This window comes from Sorex araneus, chromosome X (assembly GCF_027595985.1).
Source record: "Sorex araneus isolate mSorAra2 chromosome X, mSorAra2.pri, whole genome shotgun sequence".
Classification (NCBI taxonomy): domain Eukaryota; kingdom Metazoa; phylum Chordata; class Mammalia; order Eulipotyphla; family Soricidae; genus Sorex; species Sorex araneus.
Genome location: NC_073313.1, coordinates 182,768,817 through 182,787,556, shown reverse-complemented (window position 1 = coordinate 182,787,556; position 18,740 = coordinate 182,768,817). Strand labels below are relative to the sequence as shown.

The 18,740-nt window shown below is 45.1% G+C and overlaps 1 pseudogene; it reads left to right on the top strand.

Annotated features, from left to right (window-relative positions):
- Positions 1–2,399: 2,399 nt before the first annotated feature.
- On the top strand, positions 2,400–3,237 carry LOC101540907 (eukaryotic translation initiation factor 5-like; annotated as a pseudogene).
- The last annotated feature ends 15,503 nt before the right edge of the window (positions 3,238–18,740 follow it).

Genomic DNA, 18,740 nt, shown 5'->3' with positions numbered 1-18,740 from the left:
GGTTATTATAAATAAAATGGGTCTTTGGCAATATGGAATTCAATTTCCCCCACAGAGTGTCTCATTACATCTTGACATCTGGGTTAATGCTAAATTACAATCCTTAATTTCTAAATCGGACTGTAATTTCTAAATAGGAGGTTAACATAAATAACCTCTCCAGCTGTGGGGTGTCTGGGGCCCCTGAGAAGAGAAACTTCAAGGCAGAACAGTCTGTGGTTGTGTGCAATTATCTGTCCCTCCAAATTTTCTCCCACCAGTCAAGTGTTGGATAAGGCTCAAGGCAGGATGGAGCCGGGGGGCAGGGCCTTCTGGCCATTGAGTGTCTGTGTGGCTCTATCTGTTTGGCATGGCTGCCCAGAGCAGGGGTGAGGGATGATGCCACACACACAGACACATGATCCATCCCTGGTACCCCTGGGTGCTCATCTAATCACACCAGCCGGTCATCCCCAGGGAAACTGTCAGTCCCAAAACCCCATGGCCACATAGAGGTATGGATAGTACTTCCATCCTGCCCGCTGGTCATCACTGACTGTAGGAGGCTTCATAACTCACATCCAGAGATGAGCAGAGAGAAGCTGACTCTGGAAAAAGAGTGTGAGGAGTGAGAGAAAGCAAAAATTACTTTGACAACTCAAAGGACAAGGACTCCTGAAAATGGGTCATGGCAAGAATCAGAATGAAATCTCTCCAAAATGATTACGCTGGCACAAACTTGCATCAGGAAGATGCGAAGAGACATAGTACCCCCCCACCCACACCCCCCACTCCAATAAAAGCAGGGACCTGGAGGCAGAAAAAAGACTGGACAAAGGTCATTGAAGATCATGGAAATAGGATGGAAGAGGGAGGCAAGGATGGAAGGAACTGGCATTTCTCAAAGTGTGGGATACCATCCCACCAAAGTGCAAGAATTCAGGGGGGAAGCAGTAGCCTCAGGTGCAATGGGGCAGGGCACTCACTCCTGGGAATATATCCCGGAGAGGCAAAAAAGTAGATGTAGAAATGACATCTGCATTTGTATGTTCATTGCAGCACTGTCCACAATAGCCAAAATTTGGAAGAAACAGGAGTGCCCAAAACTTTGGTACATCTACACAATGGAATACTATGCAGCTATTAGAAAACATGAAGTCATGAAATTTGCATATAAGTGGATCGACATGGGAAGTATCACATTGAGTGAAATGAGTCAGAAAGAGAGAGACAGACATAGAAAGATTGCATTCGTCTGTGGAATATAAAGTAACAGAATGGGAGACTAACACCCAAGAGTAGTAGAGATAAAGACCAGGAGGTCTGCCCACAGCTTGGAAACTGGCCTCACATGCTGGGGGAAAAGGCAGCTGAGATAGAGAAGGGAACACCTAGTAGAGGATGTTGGTAGGATCCACTTGGGTTGAAAGATGCAAGCTGAAAGTAGACTATAGACTGAACATGATGGCCATTCAATACCTCTATTTCAAACTACAACACCCAAAAGGAGAGAGAACAAAAGGGAATGTCCTGCCAAAGAGGCAGGGTGGGGTGGTGGGGGATGGGGTGGGGGTGGTGGGAGGGATACTGGGAACATTGGTGGAGGAGAATGGGCACTGGTGGAGGGATGTAAATGATCACTGTATGACTGAAATGCAAACATGAAAGTTCATAAGTTTGTAACTGTACCTCACAGTGATTCACTAATAAAATTTTTTTTAAAAAAAGAAAGGAATGAAGGAAGATGTCCAGGGTTATGCTGAGAGATTTTCTTTCCTTCTTTTTTTTTTGCTTTGCTTTTTGGGTCACACCCAGCGATGCACAGTGGTTACTGCTGGCTCTGCACTCAGGAATTACTCCTGGCAGTGCTTGAGGGACCATATGGGATGCTGGGAATAGAACCCGGGTCAGCCGTGTGTAAGGCAAATGCCCTACCTGCCGTACTATCACTCCAGTCCCAAGATTTTCTCTTTTAAAAGAGAGTTAGGTGGGTGAGAGCATGAGCATTCCAGAGCTCTCCAGGCTCCAGGCTCTGAATGGTGTGGACCCTGGATGGTGCTGGTACAGCTCATCCTTGATGCTCTGTGGAGCTGGCCTGGCTGCTGCCACTAATCTACCTCTGATGCCTTCTCAACCCATCCTTGGACTAGAGTCCACCCGCACCACATTTCAATCCAGTTCCAGCAGCAAATTGTTGGGTTTGTCTTTATTTGATAAAATGAACTTTTGCAGAGTGACCAGTTCCTGTACTGGGGAAACATCTCACAAAAGTAAGAAACTCAGTGGTGACTATTTTTTATGTGAGACTGCAAAAACACTTGCTGTCATTTATATCATTTATTCTTCTCCAGACAGAAGCTACCAAAAAGTTATAATCAAAGTTTTCTTCATCTTATTGATAAGGTCACTCAGAAGCCAAAATGCCTGTTGTCATTTTGTATGTCAACTGTAGTGTGTCAGACCAAATCTATTGCTACAAAATAATTTGTCTGATTGCCAAGGTTGAGGTCAAGGAAATAAAATAAATATAGTTATAGTTAACATGGTTAATGTTGTAAAGGGGCTTAATCAGCCTCCAATGTTTCCCGCCAAATATTTCACCTGGAAAATGGGAACACAGACCCAGACAGATGTTAAGAATGGTCATTACGTTGCCAATAGATTTCATGAGGAGAATAAGTTGAATGAGTTTATTTTAAGAATGTGTTCTCAGTCCTGAGTGTGAGAATCCTTAAACAGGTCAGCATGTCAATCCAAAGAAACAAACAATTCATATTTCTGGTAAAGCCTGTGGTTATTGAGGCATTCTTGACACATAGCATAAACTCTGCATGCTTGTTTTCAAAAACCCACCTGAGAATAGTGACAGTTGGCATAAGAAGGAAATAAAAAAAGAAAAAGAGAAAGGTTAAAGACTAAGAAAATGTTTTTAAGTCCCTCAGTGAAACACCTTTGTCACCATCACTAAGTGCCATGGAAGAAGAAGAGGAGGAGGAGGAGGAGGAGGAGGAGGAGGAGAAGGAGGATTGGGGGGGGGGGAAATACTACCGAGGACGCATAAATATGTAGAATGGACGAAATCTGCAATCATGCAAAAGTTCTAACAGAGATGATCTGGAAAGGACTGTTGAAAAGTGGGTAAGTATCCGGTTGGATTTTGTTAAGAAAACAAAAGAAGAAAGTATTATTGACTTCACTGACAAATACCCATTGTTGGGGGGAAAGACTGGATGCAAAATCTCAGGTCTTTTGGTCTGACTGGCATTCTTTTTTCTCTTTTTTTTAATTGAATCACAATTAGATAGACAGTTACAAAGCTTTCATATTTGAGTTTCAATCATACAGTGATCACCCATCTTTCCACCAGTACACATCCCCACCACCAATGTCCCCAGTATACTCCCCCTTTCCACCCCTCCCCCTGCCTCCAGACAACTTCCCCCATACTCTCTATCTACTTTTAGGCATTATGGTTTGCAATACAGATACTGAGAGGTTATCACTTTGGTCCTTTATCTACTTTCAGTACACATCTCCCATCCCAAATGATCCCTTCAACCATCATTGTCTTAGTGATCCTTTCTCTATTCCAGCTGCCTTCTCCTCTAGCTCATGAGACAGGCTTCCAACCACGGGGAAATATTCCTGGCCCTTGTTTGACTGGAATTCTTAATTAAAATATCAGAGGACAAATAAAATAAGATACAGGCACTATTTCTTTTTCAATTTTGCTGTAAGAACAAAAAAGCTCAATGGTATCTTTATGTGTTGGAGTGTGTGATAGCGATGCATCAAGCTCACCTCCTTTCCGGGATGCCAGTTATCTTTTAAAACAATTTTATAAAGTTACTCATAATATTTAATTACACTTAATATTCAAACACCAATCCCACCACCATTACACCTTTCCACCACCATATTTTGGATGTTTCCATCACAAACTCCAAACCCTGCCCCCAAAGCAGTATTGAAATAATTTAGTTTGGATTGCTTGTTATGAATAATCTGCTAAAAATGATACAAAAAAGGGTTTCTTAGAAGAAAGTGTGTGAAGATTGTTGTATTTCACCCAGGAGCCAGTAAGCCCTTCTATAAGAGATTTGTAACATGTTGTTAAAGGTTTGTATATACATATATATATACACATACATATATCTGTATAAATATATTTCCCCCTAAGATTGGTTGCCTTCTACTTTAAATCCCATCAAATTGTGGTGTGCTACACTTGGCATATTAGTGGTGTAAAGTATGAAATATATGAATCCAGGAATATATTCACTCATGGGTGAGGCTGGTCCGAGCTTGTGGAGAGCGGCCGTGAACATGGTGATGCCACTTATCTTGAAGGAGATGCATGATGCAGATATTTTGGAAGAAGAGATCATCACCAGCTTGTCAGAGAAGGTCTCAAAAGACCTTGCCAAAGAAATCTGAGTCAAGGCAGAAGTTGTTTTTTTTTTTGTTTGTTTGTTTTTTGGTCACACCCGGTGATGCACAGGGGTTACTCCTGGTTCATGCACTCAGGAATTACACCTGGCAGTGCTCAGGGAACCATATGGGATGCTGGGAATTGAATCTGGGTCGGCCGCATGAGAGGCAAATGCCTTACCCGCTGTGCTATCACTCCAGCCCCAAAGCAGGAGTTTTAATAAAATGGTTGGAGGAAGCAGAAGATGTAACATCTGTTGATGAGGAAGATGTTAAAGATAAGAATATTGAGGTAATTTATTTGAAAACAGTCAGTATACCAAAAGTTGAAGCTGTGAAATCTGACAAGGAGGATGATGACATTGATGTTAATGTCATTTAAAGATGTTGGTGTAGCCCAGCTTAGTAGAATAATGATGTCTATTGTTATGCATCATTAGCCAGATGTGGAACATGTATGTTAACTTAACATCATAAGTAACTTAAAAAGAAGTAACTTAACATCATGATACACTTTCTCTAAAATTGTGTTGCTGTGAGTAGTTTGTATTCAATCCAGTGAGATCTAAGGACTCCATCTACATCAGTGAGAAGATGTAGCTTGCTTATTTATAGCTTGTTTCTTTTGGAAAAATTAGTGGTTGGCAGAATTGGATCACATTTATACAATTACAAAAATAAAAATTTGATTTTGGTCATAAAAAAAGAGCAGTCCATAGGCCATACGAATTTGGGAATCTTTAGAGAGAACAAACACTCTTGACATAGTCCTCACCAGAGATTGAGGAGCATAAGTCATGGGGCACATGGAGCTAATGGCATAAAGGGGTAACATAGAAAAGGTCTTCCAAATGCTAAAAATATATACAGAGGCAAGCTATTGAGAGTATCGCGCCTGCACAGCAGAGCCTGGCAAGCTACCTGTGGCGTATTGGATATGCCAAAAACAGTAACAATAAGTCTCACAATGAGAGACAGTTACTGGTGCCCGCTCGAGCAAATCGATGAGCAATGGTATGACAGTGACAGTGATATAGAGGAAAATGTAAAAAAAATGAACATGCTACATATTGAGGGCAGAGAATAGATGCAATTGCATTATGAACTAGAATAGCAAGGAAGAGCTTCTGGGAGTCCTTTCCTATCTAAGACCTTCCCTGCCCACTGCGTTCTCCACCCCTCATGTCGTTTATGATGATCTAGATCTCTGAAGTCTGCAGCTCTCATTTATTGATTTCACTTGTCTGTTTCTCTTCCCAATCTGTAAAAATCCCAGAAGTTTTATCTTCTTCACTTCTGTATTCCCAGTGGCTGGAACACAGGTCCTTGGGTCATTTTTTAAAAGCTTAAGTGTATAAGTAGCAGTCAGATGTTTCATGTGTTTGATTGCTACTTATGCACTGTATGTGGATTTAAAAGGATCGTTCAAAAGAAAAAAATAATATTTCTATTCATACATTACAAAAAACTCTTGGAATTACATTATGCAAAAACAAATGAACAAACCCTTAAGTCACTGGGCAGAAAAATGAAAGCGTTCATCTCCAGGAACAAGAACCAGGCGAGCCTCAGAGCTCTCTTCTGTTGTTCCAGAGGCCACAGGTTAATGAAGCCAGTCATGAGTGAGTGATTTTGAAGGTTGCCAGAGTGTGAGACTTTCTATACAGATCACCTGGCTGGGCTGAGGATAACTGCAAGATGCCTTCTAATAAATATGCGCGAGAAAGACCGCCACTGCATGCCCTCTGGAGATCATCAGGGAGATTATTAGTCAACTAGTCCACTCCAAAGCAACAGATCAAAGAACTCAAGAAGGAAAAAATCATCTTATCTATCAAACTGCAGAAGGCTGGTCAGCGCGGCCAAGACCAAGTCTCTGCCCAGGAACACCTCTGTAGCTTCATGAAAGAGGCAGGGGCAGGCTACGGTCCCCCAACAAAACCCAAAAAGAAACAAGAAATAAAGACTGACGCAGGGCTGGTGCCTCTATCACCCTAGCTCCTCAGTGAAATATGTGGGGATGAATGAAACCTTATTTAAGGGAGGTGGGAAGCTGGAAGAGCTCTCACACGTGAGCCATCAGCACATGCCAGCGTTTCAGCCGGAAGGTGCTTCATCCTCCACCTGAATTACTGCTCCTCCACCGCCCTTCCTTGCCACACTTTCTCATTGTCTTTTGTTGTTCCTTCTGAATATGCTCATTTTCATTTTGCTAGGGGACATAATCGGCTGCCTATTTGTTTGAGGTCAACAGCTATAAGGCATGCAATTTAGTTATGAGGATGAGAATAATCATCCTGGAGAGAACGACTCTCTGACTCATTGTAAAATAACCCACTGAAAACTCCCTTCCTGGGGGCAGGGTTTAAGAGCAGCCTGCAGAGCCAGGCCTCTTAGCCTGAATGGAGGGACAGAGTTCTGGTCCCCCCCACCCTGCCCTGTGCTTGGGGCTGGGGGAGGGAGCAGTCAGCTTGTTAGGCAGCTCCTTCCCCACAAAACCCTCCTCTGAGTAGGGTCCTTTGCCCCCTGAGCTGGAATCTCAAAACTAGTCCTGCAGGGTGGGCCTTGGAGCAGCCCTGGAGCCTGCCTCCCACCCACCGAGCCTTCCCACCCCATGGCAACACCGAGTTGAAGGTTCATGCTCATTCCTTGGGAGGTTTAATCTGTTTTATTGAATTTTTGGATACTGAAATCAATATCCATAATCATGCCCAGCAGAAATAAAATCCCACTCCAGGTATTTTACCAGAGTTGATATTTACGCCTCAGGGTTTCTCTCGACGGCTTCAACGAGCTTATTAAGTCTCAGCAGAAGGCAGTATGTCTCCCGCAGTCAGCCAGCAAGGGCGTCACCAGCTGCCGCTGTCTTCCGGGGACCCTGTCAGGACTCAGGGATGCCGGGGTACCTGACCTAAGCTTGGGTCACAGAAGCCTCTTTCAGTGGACCTTCACATCAGTACTTGCACTTCTCTTCTCAGTGAACCACCACATACAGCTGCCAGGAAGGTTTGTTTGCCTATTTTGGGGGCCACACCTGGTGACTCAGAGCTTACTCCTGATTCTGTGCTCAGGGATTGCTCCTAATGGCCTTTGGGGGACTCTGTGCAGTGCTGGTGACAGAACTGGGGTCATCTTTGAAGAGGCAGTGTGCAAGGCTAGTACCTTCCCTTCCTTCCCTTCCGTTCCTTTCTCATTTTAGGGCCACACATGTTGCCATGAGGTGGGAGGGGGGCTGGGGAAGGCTCGGTGGGCAGGAGGGGGGCTCCAGGGCTGCTTCAAGGCCCACCCTGCAGGACTAGTTTTGAGATTCTAGCTCAGGGGGCAAAGGACCCTACTCAGAGGAGGGTTTGTGGGGAAGGGGCTGCCTAACAAGCATCCCCAGAAGGGATTACTTCTGGCTCTGTGCTCACAGATCACTCTGGGACCATATGGGGTGCTGAGAAATAAATCCTGATTGGTCACATGCAAGGCAAGAGTCCCAGCCGCTATACTATCTCTCCAGCCCCTTGCATCATTCTTTTTTTTTTCTTTTAGTTTTTTAATGAATCACCTTGAGGCACAGTTACAGACTTACAAACTTTCGTGCTTATATTTCAGTCATACAATAATCGAGTATGCATCCCCTCACCAGTGCCTGTTCTTCACCACCAAAGTTCCCAGTATCCCTCCCACCCCCCCATCCCCATCCCACTCCTCTGCCTCTGTGGCAGGCGCATTCCCTTTTACTCTCTCTCTCTTTTAGGGTGTTGTGGTCTGTAATGCAAGTATTGAACGACATCATGTTCCATCTATAGTCTAGTTTTGGCACACATCTCCCACCCCGAGCGGGCCCTCCAAACACCCTTTACTTGGTGGTCCCTATTGTATCTTGGCTGCCATTTCCCCAAGCATGTGAGGCCTGCTTCCAAGCCATGGAGCAAACCTTGTGGTAGTCATCTCGACTATTCTTGGGTGTCAGTCTTCCATTCTGTTTCTTTATATTACACAGATGAGTGCAATCTTTCTATGTCTGTCCCTCTCTTTCTGGCTCATTTCACTTAACATGATATTCTCCGTGTTGATCCACTTAGATGCAAATTTCATGACTTAATCTTTTCTAACAGCTGCAGAGTATTCCATTGTGTAGCTGTACCAAAGTTTCTTTAACCAGTCATCTGTTCTCGAGCACTCAACTGTTTTTCCAGATTCTGGCTCTTATAAACAATGCAGCAATGAACATACAAGTGCAGATGTCATTTTGACTATACTTTTTCTCTTGCATCGTTCTTTATGCTCTCCCACCCCTCTCTGTTAGTGTTGCAAGGGCTGGGGCTCCACACAGGCTGGCTTGCGCTGCTCACAGAGTTTAGTTGTGGGCCTCTCTGGGGGCTGCATATGTGGTGGTGCTCACAGCTTGGGCCACAGTGCTTGCCGGGTCACCCTTCTCTAGCTGCGGTGCTCTTGCACATCCTGGCTGTAGTGCTTTCAGGGGATGCTCTGGGGCCCACACACGGGCTCTCCAGTATCATACTCTTGGCTGCTGTGCTGGTACTGCATTAGCTGCCCAGCTCACTTGAGCCACGGGAGGCACACCTTCTGTCATGTGCGCAAACACACCTGGCTGCAGTGTGGCAATGACACGGAGGGCAGAGCTGCTGGACGCTAAGAGCCACCAGGATCAGGATCACCCTCAGTGCATGGGATCCCACTCACAGCCGCCGAGCCATCCTCTCCCCTCCCCAGAGTCTCCTAAGATACGCCTTAGAGCAACTCAGTACTGGGCTAGCAAGGACCCTGGTGGAACCCAGGAGACCCACAGTACCCACATTACAATACCAGGCAAGTGGATTGCAGGAAATGGGGATATTTGAACTGGATCTTAAATAAAACAGGTAAGAGGACTAGAGAGATGATGCCAGGGTTAAGATGCTTGCCTTGTACACATCTGACGTGGCCCTCCCACATTGCATATGATTCCCTGAGCCCCACCAGGAGTGATCCCTGAGCACAGAGCCAGGGGTAAGCCCTGAGCCTGCAGGGTATAGCTCTAAAAGCCAAACCTAATGAATCTACCCGGGAAGGGACTTCATGAGGCTGGGAACTCAGGGTTCTGAGTTCTGAGAATGGCTTGTTGGAGTTTCTAGGCCAGAAAGGGATTCTTCCTTCATTTCACCCCTTGTGAGTGGCCCTCGTGTTCTCTGGGCACTGTCAGGCCTGAGCACTGAACTATACTTCACGGTCACTGTAGCACTGTCATCCCATTGTTCATCGATTTGCTTGAGCGGGCACCAATAATGTCTCCATTATGAGACTTGTTACTGTCTTTGGCATATCGATTATACCACGGGTAGCTTGCCAGACTCTGAGAGAGATGGAGGAATCGAGCCCGGGTCGGCCGAGTGCAAGGCAAACGTCCTACCCTATGCTGTGCTATCGCCCCAGTATCAGGTCCATATTACCAGGCTGAGCACCAATAGGGATGATCCTTGTGAAGAAAAATCACAACCAAACCAGTGTGTGGCTTTATCCTCCTTGGTGATAGATGCTCAGACATGAAGTAAAGTTTATTCAGGACCAAGATAGAAAGATGGAGGGATCCACTCTCTGGGCCCAAGCAGATAAGGGGATAGTCCATGGAAAATATAGAAATAATAATTGGACAATCTTTAAGTGGTTCTGCTTTTTTTTACCACCTTAGACCAGCAATTTAAAATCAGGTCAGAGGTAAACTTATCCTCTGCAAAAATAGTTTTAAGAACTGCTCTATAGGAGTATAATAGGATTGCAGTGGGCACACACTTGTTACTTCTCCTTTTGTAAACATTGGCTCATACGTAGAAGTTGATTTGTGAATGCCCCGTTAGGCAGGCGGCCCCTGGCACACACAGATTCAGCCTCAAGTGTTGGAGGAGTAAGTCAACATGGTTTGGAATCATTCAAGTGCAGCCCGTGTTTCCAGCTGCTAGTGGAATAAACTGCTCAGGCAGAGTGCTTGTAAAGGCAGACTCTCAGGGTTGAAGGTGCTAATTAGGAGTCAGACTTGGAAATGGGGGGATAGCACACACTGGGAGTGGAATGTTTTCATTCAGCCCAGTGCAGGTTTCAGTTCATACGTAAAATACTTGGCAGAATTTGAATTGCATCTTTAAAATCTAAATGTATATTTTTTCAACCTTTCTTAGTTATTTTAGAACAAAATAATAAATCAAGAAAATAAAACATTACATCACCGCATGACTCAGTAATTGCCTAAACTGTACCCTTTGCAGATGGTTCTGTTTTATTAAATCACTTACCAGTTACAAGACATAAATTGCGTTTTATTTACATAATATTTTATTTGTACTGTGTCATTTACACAAAATATTATTACTCCAGCCCCAGTCTCTTTTTGGGGGGCTGGGGTGTTGGGCCCAAACCCAGCAATCTCAGGGCTTACTCCTGACTCTGAGCTCAGGAATCGCTTCTGGTGGGGCTTGGGGTACCAAATGGAGTGCCGGGGAATCAAACTCTAGTTTGCTGAATGCAAGGGGAGCATCTTACAAGTATCTTTTTTGTCCTCAATTCTAAAATCAAAGCATCAATATCCAATCTGCCAGGTAGACATCAAGTGCATTGGATACACAACTCAGATTTTTCCTTTGATGCTATAATATTTGAGTTTTTTTCTTTAAAACATTTTCTTAATTTTCTTTTCCTGAAAGTGTATATGAATGTGTATGTACGTGATGTTTGGAAAGAACAATTTTCTAACCAGTCTTCCTTTTCGGGTAGCTAATTTCCCCCTTTACCCTTTGGTTGTTTGTACAGAGGAGGGTTAGGCTGTATCAGCTATGCCTGCATATCACCTAGGGCCACGGCCTTCATGGCTGGCACCTTTGCTTGGCTCACTGTGTGACCTTGGGCAAACCAAGGGGCTTTCCGTGCCTCAACTTCTCTGCCTGGAAATGGAGATTAGCCCCCTCAGAGTGGGTAGTGAGCATCCAACCCCAAGCTGGTCAGAGTGTGGGATGAACAGGAACATAGGCTAGTGGGGATTGTGTAGACATACGACAGGCCTCATTTCTTCACTCTCTGCCCAGGTGAATAAATCTGGGTAAATATTGGTCCTTTCTGGTCCTCAGTTTTCTCAGCTGTAAGAGGAGATGGTAATAGGACACTTTAGAGTCTGTAGCCAGGCTTAAATGGAATAACACAACAAGAGGTTGGGCCCAGAGCCCACGGCAGGTGCACTGTCGAGAGAAGTTTGTTCCTATGAAAACACACCATCTGGCAAGAGAACTCACTTTTGAGGTACTTGGGAGCCTCTGGGGAAGAGGAGGAGTACCTGAAAAGGGGGCTGGGGATGCCTGGGCGGGACTAAAGGAACAGGGCAATTAGCTTTTTAAAACATTTAATGTCCTTTTTTGTGTCTAAGTTTTTATTGTCATCTTTTTTTTTTTTTGGTATTTTTTCATGCCAGTATAACCACCCAGATCTTGTTTGATTGTTTGCCTGGGATAATTTTTATATCCTTCCATTTTCCACTCAATTGTGTCTTTGTATCTAAAGTGAGTCTCTTGTACTCAGCATATAGTTGAATCATATTTTAATCCACCCTTCCCATTTGTGCTTTTTCATTGGAGAGTTTGATCCATTTCTATTTTTTGTTCTTATTGTTGTTTTGGGGCCATACCCAGTGATACTCGGGAGTTACTCCTGACTCTGCTCTCAGGGATGACTCTTGGCAGTGCATGAAGGAACATACGAAATTCCAGGGGTGGAACCTAGGCTGCCAACATGCAAGGCAAGTGCACTACCCACTGTACTATGGCTCCAGTCCCAGCCATTTGTATTTTAAGTGGTTACTAATCGTATTCAAAATTGAAAGTAGTGGAACAGTGCTAACTGAAGTGAAACGTATCTAGCTAGTTCTGGCATTATTTGAAGTGACCACCTCTAAGGAAGGACTGACTCCTACCCCTTTGCCATTTGTTTTCATTGTATCTTATAGTCTTTTTTGGTTCCTCAATTCTTCCATTACTGCCTTCTTTAGCTATTTATTGATTTCCTCCTCTAGTATATGATTTCAGTCACATTCACATTAATTTTTCTGTTTTTTTCATAGTTGTTAGTCACCCTGGGAGTTAAATTAACATTCTAACAGATTAGAAATTCATTCTAATTAATATCAACTTAGTTTCAATAGTACATACATACTGTGATCCTTTATAACTCTAATTTATATTTATACATTGCATACATATTAATATAGATTTAAAATTGTTTTATGCATTTATCTTTTGGAGGGGGGTGGAGATTTGGGCCATACCCAGTGATACTCTGGGTCTTCTCCTGAATCTGTGCTCAGGAGTGAGCCTTGGGGGTGATTGGGGGACCATTATGTGGCACTAAGCATCAAGCCAGGGCCCGCTGCTTTGGAAGGAATTGTACTATCTCTCCCAATCTTCTGTGCATTTGCTTTTTAAATAGGAGAAGTTAAAAAGCACAATTGCAGCATGCATGATTTATATATTTATATACTATAATTATGTCTAAGACATAAGTACACATATACATGGAAACAGTATGTGGAGAGCTTCTCAGATGTGTAGATTCATGTCTTTTATCAGGTTTGGGAGAGCTGGGGACATTACTTTTTCAAATATTCTTTCTTCTTAATTCTCTTTTTCCTGTCCTTTGAAGAAATGTTTGAATACATGTGTTAGTATGGCCATACAAACCTTTCAATCTCTGTTCATTTCTTTTTTTTTTTTTTTGCTTTTTGGGTCACACCTGGAGATGTTCAGGGGTTACTCCTGGCTCTGCACTCAGGAATCACTACAGAAGGTGCTTGAGGGACCATATGGGATGCTGGGAATTGAACCTGGGTCGGCCACGTGCAAGGCAAATGCCCTACCTGCTGTGCTATCGCTCCAGCCCCTGTTCATTTCTACCTATAATTTTTCCTCTCTACACCTCGAGATGAGTCATTTTAATCTCCCAAATAACCTATCTTTAAATTCACTTATTCTCTTTGTTTATTTCTGAATTTGAACCCCTCTTAAGAATCTTTCATTTTAACTATTGCACTTTTTGGCTCCTGAATTCCTTTTAGCTCTGGTTATTATTTACATATCTTTATTTTTTTTCTTTGGTGAGCTGTTATTAAGATTTTATTTATTTCTGCATTCATGTTTTACTTTAGCTCTTTGAACATGTTTAAGATAATTGATTAAAAATTTTTGCCCAGTAAATTCAATATCTGGGCTCCTGATGAACAGTTTCAAGTCCTTTTATTTGGAATTCTTAAGTACTTCTTGTGATTTTGCTGTTGTTGTTAGAAACTGGATATTTGTTGCAGCTCTGACTGATTCTCCCTCCTGAGGACTTCTTGCTGTTAGGCCATTGTTATATGCTTATTATGTGACTTTTCTGAGTTATTTTTATAGTGCCTATTCTTTGTCTTGTGTGACCACTGAAGTTTGGTTTCTATTAACTTCGTGGTCAAGTAATGTTTTGACAGAATTTTGTTTTAATGTCTGGGACTAAAAAAAAATGGAGAAAAAAAAACTATTCTCTCAGTCTTGGAAGATTGGCTGTGAGTTGGGAGTTCTTGCTCAACACTTAGCAAAGCCATTTACCAGTCTGTTGTAGACCCACTTTCTGCCTGTGTGGAGCCTGAAGGGGGATCGGAAGTGAACATTTTAGGGCACTCCCCATTCATTCATGTGATCTTCTTGGGGCTCTGCAAGATGTGGGAGCTTTTAAGTCATGATTTCTCATAGTTCTCCTTTCTCAACCACTTCCTTCCTAGGATTTGTGGTCTGACTATTGTTTATCCCAGCTGTTGTCCCTTGCCCCATGCTGCTGTTTAATACTTATGCTTTGACATGTTTTTGGCAAACACAACCCAGGAAGCCACCTCAACCCCATAAAGACTTGCGTTGGGCAGAACAAAGACAAACTCTTGACCCAGCTTGAAGACAGAGGCAGAAATTCAGCTTTACTCTGCCCTTAAAAAATTGTTGTTCTTGTTTTATTTAATTCAGGCCTTCAACAGATTGTAAGATGGCCATCATATGGGAAAAGCAATGTCCTTGACCCATTTATTGAATTTTTATCTCATCCAGAGGCACCACCAAAGACATTTCAGAATAATGTTTGAAATTGGACAATATCCCAGCCCAGCTAGGTGACATAAAAATAACCTCAAATGGCTCTGAGTTTCTTGCTTTAGACTACTGGTAATGAGTAGTGCCATTTACTGAGAGGAGGAAAGCTAGAGGAGAAGAAAGTTTGAGGATGAATAAGAACCTCATGGAGGTTCCTATGAGAACAGGGAATGTCAAACAGGATGTTGAATAGCAGTCTACAGTTGTGCTGAAGAGATAGTACAGTGGGTAAGGTGCTTGCCCTGCATGTAGCTCACTCTGGTTCGATCCCTGGCAGCACATACAGTCCCCTGAGCACTTCCAGGAGAGATCCTGACGCACTAAGTTGGGAGTAAGGTGTAAGCACTGATGGGTATGACCCCAATCCCCTACCCTTAAATACCAAAAGACAGCAGGGTTTCTGTCCCTTGATTTTCAATTTTTTGCTTTGTTTTGATTTGGGGCCACATCTCGAAATGCTCAGGGGTTACTCTTGGCTCTTCCCTTCTGGTGGTGTCTAGGGATGCCGGGGATTGAACCCTGTCAGCAGTGCACAAGGCAAATGCTCTACCTGCTGTACTATTTCTCTAGTCCCTCTGTCACTTGCTTTAAACCTGACTACCTCAGTCATGAGTCAGCAAAACAAACAAGTCTAGAATTTATGGATGAAGCATGGATCTGTGAGTTAATGACACATTGGTGATATTTAAAGCATTGAAAGGGTAGAAATGAATCTCTCGACTAAAATTGGGGGTTGAGGGGGCAGGAGAGATAGCACAGCGGGTAGGGCATTTGCCTTGCACGCGGCCGACCCGGGTTCAAATCCCAGCATCCCATATTGTCCCCTGAGCACAGCCAGGGGTAATTCCTGAGTGCAGAGCCAGGAGTAACCCCTGTGCATCGCCAGGTGTGACCCAAAAAAGCAAAAAAAAAAAATTGAGGGTTGAATACTGAGCCTGGGAACCTCCACCACTAAGAGACCAGTGGGATGAGGCCAGCGACAAGAGGACAAGAGAAATGGTCCTTCCTTCCTTCCTTCCTTCCTTCCTTCCTTCCTTCCTTCCTTCCTTCCTTCCTTCCTTCCTTCCTTCCTTCCTTCCTTCCTTCCTTCCTTCCTTCCTTCCTTCCTTCCTTCCTTCCTTCCTTCCTTCCTTCCTTCCTTCCTTCTTCACACCTGACTGTGCTCAGGGTTTACTCCTGGTTCTGCACTCGGGGGTCACACCTGGAGGGGCTCTGGGAATGGAACCTGGGTCAGCTGTGTGCAAGGCAAGTGTCATACTCATGGTACTATTTCGCCAGCCTTCTTTTTTGGGTCTTTTTTATAAAGGCTTCTCCCAGCAGCTCTAGGGCCTGGCATACATGGGGACCACCAGAGCCATACCCAGTAATACTGGGGTGGAAAACAGTGGTCTTAGGCATCAAACTCAGGACTTGATCCATGAGAGTCTTGCGCTTGCCATTTGAGCCATATCCCTGGCTCCACGTCCCTGGTTTTAAGTGCTGAGATGGCAGTCAACCACTTGCAAATGTAATCAAATAGCCTTGAGTCAGGATTCACTGTTTTGGTTCATTGATCAGAGTCTGATCTTAGTTGCTGCCTCCTGGATCAGGTCCTGTGCACACCAAGACAGACCACCTGCCTGAAAGTGTCCCACTGTCCATTAGTCAACCGATGCTTCCCCCATCTCATGGTGGACTGCTGGTTTCTGCTCTTCAGTGGAGAATGGTGCTTCTTGCTCATAGTGAACTGATGCCTCTCACTGTTCATTGGTGACTGGTGCTGGGCAGGCCACGTAGTGCCTCTCGGAGGGATTCAAGCATTCATTTGATGCCTATTAATTGATCCCCTGCTGCAGTGTCAGGTTCCATGAAAAGAACCAAGAATGCAAAGGCAGATGAGACAGGTCTCTGTTCCAAGGAGCTAATAGTCTAAGGAAAAGATGGGCCTAAGGCAGCTGTTTTAGCAAAATCTGACCAATTCTCTCATGGGACACTTGACTGTGCCCTGCTGAAAGTCAGGCCCATCGAGGGAGAGAGGAATCCAGGTTGATTTGGCAGGAACTGACCCCCTCTGATCACTTACCTCATTCCCCTAAACCTGTTGGCACTGTGTGATGCAAAGACCGTATTTTAAGGGGAAATGAGTCATATTTTCATTTTTACAACCAACATGTTTAACAGAGCTGTTGCTGTTTTCCAATACTTGGTAAGTCAGGTGAACAAAGTTGAGTACGCGTGCGCTTGCGCACATCCACGCGTGCGCACACACACACACACACACACACACACACAGACACACACACACAGACACACACACAGACACACAGAGTTTTCTGGTTTCCAAATTTCTTAAGTGTTAGGTCATTTTCCTCCCTGGCCAAATGGCTGTCTGCCGAGCCCATAAATCGTCTTGCCCTTAATATAAAACACAGCCCTTATTGACAGCAGGGCGCTCACAGCCGTGGCGCTGCCAGCTCATAAAGCTGGCCGGGTGTCGCGCCCACTGAGCGTGGGCAGTAAAGGCCCCGGGGGAGTCACTGCGTGCGGCAGCTGCTCTGCAGGACCGTGCAGCGGCCTAATGGCCCCCCGGCCCACACCTTGTAAAGCCTTACAGTCAGGAGCAATGCCTCCCTCATCCCGAGGCTATTCTGTCAGGAGAGAGGCCCTGCCTGAAAGAAACACAGTCCCCGGGTCTCTGCCCACAGTATCAGACACCCCAGTAAGTGGGAAAGTGATCCCTGAGGTTCCCTGGAATCTTCATAGTGGGGAATGGGGTTCATTCCCAGGGGGTTGCTGCCCCTGCCCCCACCTTCTGCAGCCCAGTCCTGTCCATGCGGGGCAGGGGTGGGGGTGGGTGACCCAGTCTTAGCCCCAGACAGTCCCAGATTCCCATCAGCACAGGCCTTTCGGGGACAAGAGTCTGGGAGATGAGGGGGTTTCCTCAGGATCCTAAGGAACAAATCACCCCCCAGCTATTCCCAACCATCTCCCTTCTTGAGCCCCATCTCTCAGTACACCCTCTCTTCTCCTGTGCCAAGGGAAGGAGAATTACCTTTCCAACCCAGGACCACAATGCTGACCCCATCTCATGGACATCCACCTGTCTCCTCCCTCCCTCCCTCCCTCCCTCTGCACACACAGGGGCACTTGCCCCCTTGATGTCTGTCCCACCTTCCCTGGCCCTGCCCCGCCCCCACTGTCACTGCTCCCAAGCTCTGTGTCACCTGCCTTTTCCCAGACCCCTTGGATGTAGGGGCCTTTTCCACTCAATGGCTATCCCTGGGCAGCTCTTGAAAACACTCGAGCCTTTTCCATGTCGGAAACAAAGACCCCCAGCAAACCCTCTCCAGCTCCTGTTCTCCCAGTTGCTTCACCTTGGCTGCCAGGCTGCTTGACTGAGGGTTCTTGCTGCCTTCCTAGTTCCACTCCCACTCGCCTTGCTGCTCAGCCCTCCTGCTGTGCCCTTCACACCAGCACACCAGCCTGCTGCTCACTGTTCCCTGCACAGCGAGCTTGATTCCTCGGTGGGTGGGGGAGGTGGGAGGGGATCCAGTAAAATTTCAAACAAATTTAACAAGTGGCCAGAAACTAAGGCTGACAGGGGAGGTGACAGGGGAATCACAGGGAAAACACTTCTATGTGGTGGAAGCTGTCTGTGCAAAGGCCCTGAGGCTCTGAAGCTAAGTGAGGAGACTGGAGCACACAGAGTAGAGGTCTGGGTAGAGACAGTGAGTCTTGACTCCACAGGCCATAGAGAGGGCACAGGGTGAGAGCTAAGTAGAAAAGCCACAGGGATAGATCAGAGCTCTGAGCTCCCTCCCTCTCCCTCCCTCCCTCCTCCTTTTCTCCATTTTCTTCCTTCATTTTCTCCCTCCCTCCCTCCCTCCCTCCCTCCCTCCCTCCCTCCCTCCCTCCCTCCCTCCCTCCCTTCCTTCCTTCCTTCCTTCCTTCCTTCCTTCCTTCCTTCCTTCCTTCCTTCCTTCCTTCCTTCCTTCCTTCCTTCCTTTTCTTCCTTCTTCCCTTCTTTGTTTCCTGCCTCCTTCCCTCCCGTTTTTGTCTCTGGATATGGTTAAAGACTGTGCTTTCTTCATTGACTCATCTTTGCACCTTATTTGTGTGACTCTACTTTCCAACTCTCTATTTCAGGAATTGGCAGAGGTTTTCTGTAAAAGGTGAAATAGTTAATATTTTGGGGACTTTGAGCCATAGAGTATCTGT